Genomic DNA, 6,000 nt, shown 5'->3' on the forward strand with positions numbered 1-6,000 from the left:
AAAAAAACGTTATTTGTGACTTTAAAAAATTTCAAGTAAAAATACCTTTTTTTTGAAAAAAAAAAAAAAATTTTGATAAAAAATCAATTTTTTTTTAATATTTTTGTTATAAAATTTTTTTTTTTTTTAATTATTAAAATTCACAAATAACGTTTGTTTCTCATAATGTAAGAAACATTTCCTGAAAATTTAAAGAAGATTGCTTGAAAAATGAAGGAGAAGATAGATTTTAAAGCCCATTTTTAAAAACTCAAGAAAAACGGCTTTAAAGTTACCCTTTATATACCCTTTATAAAGACAACCCTTTACATAACCGGTCATAAAAAAAAGTTACTTAATATTTTTAAAATCTAAAAAAAGCATCTGAAAGATTATGAAATTTACTATAATATAAGTCTATATGTTATTTTTGGTCAAAAAATGGCTTCTACCCCCCCCCCCCCTATGGCCTTATCTTGCCTATAATAAATCATAACTTTTTAATATTTTCTTAATTTTCTGTAATTCTAATTAGTAGTTATTTAATGGATTTTAAACACTTAAAGCTAAATAAACTATGACAGTGAATATCCTGTTAATATACATACTACATTACCTAAATTTTTAAAGTAAGTAAGTATACCCAGGGTTCGTGCGCGAAATTTTTTTCATTTAGCCTGATTGGGACCAATTTAGCCTGACATTTTTTCAAAGTAAGGAAAATCCCCTTTAGAAGTCGTTTTAGATATTGAGGGGTCTAAATTAGTACTATTGTAGTCTCCGACTTCAACTAGCTTTATCTCAAAAACATTTTGAGCTTTAAAAATCTGCAAAAAGCAACTCATAACTTAGTTACAACTTAATAAAATAAGAAAGTTGTGAAAAAGGTGATTGACCCCCCCTATGCCCTTAACATAACAAATTCAGTGATAAGTTTTAAAACAAGTGTTATATCTAATACTAGTGTAAAAATTTAATATATATTACTAAACACAATTGTTCAATTTAATTAAGCACTAAGTAAAAACATTATAAACAGAAGATTTTTAACAAAACGACGTGTGCATTGTCGTGTTTTCTTAAAATTTAAAATGAAATGCTTGCACGAGTATTGAAATTCAAACAAATAGCTAAGTTGTTGAACTAAACTCTAACGTTTAAACTGTATTTTTTTTTGTGAATTTTCATAATTATGACGTATATAATCTACTCAAAACAAAATAACGAAGATAGAGATTCAACAAAAGGTTTTAAGCATTTATTTTAACAAATACTGACTGATTTAGTCTCTAATAACTTAATCATTATTTAGAAATAAATTCACATCTTAATTTGATCTTAAAAAGATTTCTCAATTCTTTTTAATCAAAAATTTTGAAGCATTTGAACTGAGAAAAACTGAGATTCTCAAATTATTAAATAAAAAAACTGATTTAGCCTTACGTTTTTCAACTTTTTTCAAAAAAACTGATTTAGCCTGACTTAGCCTGACGCCACGAACCCTGTATACCTAAATAGTTTTGTTTTACAATAATTTTTTTTTTTATTAAAACCACTAACAAGCTATGCTTTTAATTTTCCAAAAAGCACAGTTTTACAGACAAAATTTGCATATTTAGGGTGATTATGCCATAATACATCAAAAGCAGTTAATATGTCTTTAAATCTATGTCAATAAGTATAATTTTTTTAATTAAGATATAAATTAGAAGTCTATGGCATGTATAAGTGATTTTACTACTGTTTAAGTCAAAAAATTGAAAAAAATGTGATTTTTGGGGTTGAGATTAGTTTTTAGGGAGGAATACTTTTTTTTTACATTTTTTTAAATAAATTCTTCTTGATGAAGCAAAAACACATCCAAATCATATAGACTCATATAAACTTTACAATATGACCAAAAAAATGTGCTGTATTCCCTAGGTCATATGTTTTTGTAAAACTTAATGCAAATGAAATCAAGAAAGTTTGAATACATACTATCAGAAACTTTTATGAATTTCATTTTTTATTTTGAGTTGATTTATATTAAATTTTTTTATTAGTGGATTTGCACTTTTTTTTTAGTGTGTCTTTACTCAATAGATGAAATTAAATTTAGGATTGAATCTACAAAAGTCTTCAATATTATTTAAGCAAACATTCATAACTACATGTGCAGTAACTTTATCAGACATAAGATTAAACTACAGCTTTCCTCTGAAAAGAAGTGAATCAATCAGATGGACTTATTGTTTTAAAAAGTGTAACTGATAAAATTTTTGCCACCCTTTGAAGCATAAACATTAAGTTTCTGCCTCACTACCTTTTATTTCATAAATTAGCTTAAGGTCTTAAACATTGTGTTGCTTAAAGTCTTAAACATTGAGTTGTCTATATTTATTCTATGTTGATGTACATAAGCAAGACCATTTGCTTTATGATTAAAAAAAAAAAACTTTTAACTTAATAGATATAATAACTAATTTAAAAACCAAAAAATACAGGTATTGAAACCAATGTTGTATAGCAATTCTGCTGATATAAATCACTATCATAATTTTCCCAATGTAATAAAATTGATGAAGATGGTAACATTTATATTTCCTTTCTGTTTTGCAATTGAATATGAAATGTGTTACACAACTTTACATTTAGCCAAGGACGTCCAAAATGTTTGATTTCATTATAATAAAAGAACTTTTTTGGCCGAATCAACAAACCGTAGAGATAGAGTAAACAAAAAATTATTATTCAAGACTCTATAAATTAGCTGAAAACTAATAAGAAGAAATTAATCTACGATGTTTTTTTTTTTATTGAGTTTTAACTAAAGAGTTAGCTTGAAATTATGTCTTATTTTTAAATGTCTTAAGATTTAATCGATCTACTTAATCTTTAAAATAGATGCATTGCATAGTATATAAAAGAAAAAAATAGTTACTTCATTCAACATAAAAAATTATTTAATCAGCCATTTCAGCAACAAAGAATTTACTATTTTGCTCAATAGCTGGAAATAAAAATTAAAAAATAAATGCCGTAAAGGCAGCAGAACTTAAAATAAAGTGTTTGCGAGCTGGAATGAAAGTGGAAACATGTAAAAGTTTAATTGAAAATGTTCTATATTCGGACTTCGGAGACTAATCAAATGTATACACGTGTACGTAAACAAAAAAATCTTTTAAATGTTTTCCAAAAAGTTAACCTTTAACTTTTTGTAATTTTGTTTTGATTTTACAAGTTTACTGCTTAGCTACAAGGTATTTTTATCCTGTATTTGTTTTTATACTTATTTACCTCCAAAAATTTTTTTTACATTATACCTACCTTATACAAAGTTAAGCTTTTGTTTTAAAACACTTTAACTTATTTAGCTTTTGAATTTAAAACAAAGCTAGTTTCAGTAGTTTATTATAACTAACTTTTATTATACTAGTGTGTTTTTTGTTAACTAATGCTTACACATTTTTTATTCAGAATGTTATAGAAAAATTTAAAACCAGCTGTGTCTGTCGATTTGTAAATTAAAGCTGTAACTCTTATTTTTTTTAGTTAAAACTTTTTTTTTTTGTAAAGTTCTTTAAATCAATTCAAAAACTTTAAAAAATATATATAAAATTGTCAAGTGGTTTGTTTACACGTTAGTAGAAAAGGATACAAAATGTTCTTGCAGTAGCACATTAAGTATAAGCTTTAAACAAACTTTAAATTAAAGAACTTCATTTTATTTTCAAAAACAACTATTGGTGAACATTAAAAATACATAATGTAGTTTTAATTTAATGTTGTATATTGCTGAACATAAATTATCTTTATCACAGACAAATTATGTTGAAAATTTGTTAAAATATTGTTGTTATACCAACTTTAAAGGTTTTTACTATTACAGTGCAACAAATATTAAACATCAAATTTGGTTTTAGACAATTTAGGTAGCTTTTAAAAAGAAGTTGTATAGAAATATATCCTTAAAGTTGACAAAAATTTAATTTAACCAAAGTCAAACTGTAACTAACATGCAAAGCTTCGTAAACTTAAAAAACTATAATTTACTATTTTTACACGTATAAGTCAGTGTAGGTGCATTAATAAAAAATTGTATTAATAAATAACTTTTAAACCTACAGTAGCCGTTCAAAAAAAAAACACTTTTAAATGTAAAATTAAAGTTGACTGCAGTTTGGTTATAATGGAAATCTATTAAAAATGTGTATAAAACTAATATTATAAATTTAGTATAACAATTTAGTAAGCTCTGGCACGGTCTGGTTTCTACCTAGAAGCAGCTATAACTTTCCAATAAGCAGCCAAGTGGTACTAATTGTCTGGGCCGAGGAAGTATAATATTACTAATTTGTGTTGCATATATAGCTTAAAAAATCATAAGAATTGTATTGGACAACTACTATATGTTTTCTTTTTAAAATTGACTTGTTTAAAAATTATAAAAACTTGAAGTTCAACTATAGAAATTATTAGACTGTAAAGGATAGTTAAATTTTAATATGTTGATAAACAATTTTATTGCTCTCGATTGCGGTAAGTCAGAGGACTCAAATTTAAATGTAATCTAATGTTAGTTGTCGAAACCCCAACTATAAAAAATTTCACCGCAATCGGTAGACGACTACTTGGAGTTGTGACCGCAGTAAAAACAATTGTTTTAGTGTTGTTTTAAAATGAAGACTTATAAGTTTATTATACTAATACTTTTTATAGTATACTTCGTTCAAACTCTAAAGTTTTGATGTGAATTTTTAAGAGCTTGTGGTGTTATATTAAAGCAAAAAAATATTATTTATTAGAAACCTTTGAATTATTAAATTATTAGTAAGTCAACGTTTTGTGACTGGTCTTCCTTTAAATGTGTACCATTTTAAAAAATGTTTCCGGTTGAATTTGAAAAGGTATTTAATTTTCCTAAAGTTGTCAAAAAATTTACACAAGATACATGGTTTTTTGTTTCTTTCGAAACGTAGTTCTTTAATTGGTTAATTTGTAGAGTCATATAAATAAATCTAAAATAATACTTAGTGTTTTACTTAATGCTTTTTAATAAAACCAAAGTTTAAAGATTATGATTTTAAATTTTTACACGGAACAAACTATTAGGTAGGATTGTTCCAGAAGTTAATAAATCGGAAAATTGTGAATATTTTTAAAGTGAAATTTTTTTATTTCCTCTCAAGAAGTAGGACTTTAAGTAATATTTATCAAGTAAGTTGTTACTTTGACCATTATAAGTTTGAAAAAATATATATAACATCGTTTTATTAAGGAAGAAAAGTTTGCAAATAAAGTTCATTTACGGTAAAACTTAAGTTTTAGTTGAATTCCCATCTTAAATGGTTGGTTTATGAGCTATAATTAGTTAAATACAGTTCAAAGATTAATTTAATTTCTTGCTCTTCTCTAGATCACTTCTTTTCATTTTCAAGTTTTGTAATTAGAATGCCTCTTCCCGTAGTTCCATACACTTTCTCTAATGTCTCCCTTAAACCCTTGTTCACGTCAACCAGCTCAGGATGCCTGAAATTTTCTTTTTCAACAAACAACCTTTCGGAAACTGAATTGTATTCTTGTTCGACGCAACGGCGCCTTCCAGCGTACAAAAACAACGGTTCGTCGTCAAACCATTCGCAATCGCACTTTTTGACCAACTCTGACCTGTCGTTAAACGTCAAGGTAAACGTGGACTCATTGGTAGAAGGACCCCGTAAGGCACTGTAAACTTTTGAGCTCTTTCTTGGACGTTCCACTGTTTCGGAATGGCTGGTCACCGAGTAAACCGGGCTTCTTTGTTTTAGAATTCCTGTGAGTTAGCATTTATTAACCCAACTAGATTTATAAAAGAGTACATGTAATTTTTAATTGATACTTATGAATAAAAAAGTACATATACTCACTTGCATTGTTGAAGCTTTCAATTTCAAGTTTGCCTAACTTCATCTGAAAATGCGTATCTTTCAACGGATCTCGTTCTAATATCAACTTGTAGCTCCACTCGATGGAAGAAAGTACTGACATGCACCCGGAGTT

Source organism: Thalia democratica, chromosome 7, assembly GCF_965202585.1.
Source record: "Thalia democratica chromosome 7, ktThaDemo2.hap1.1, whole genome shotgun sequence".
NCBI classification, from domain to species: domain Eukaryota; kingdom Metazoa; phylum Chordata; class Thaliacea; order Salpida; family Salpidae; genus Thalia; species Thalia democratica.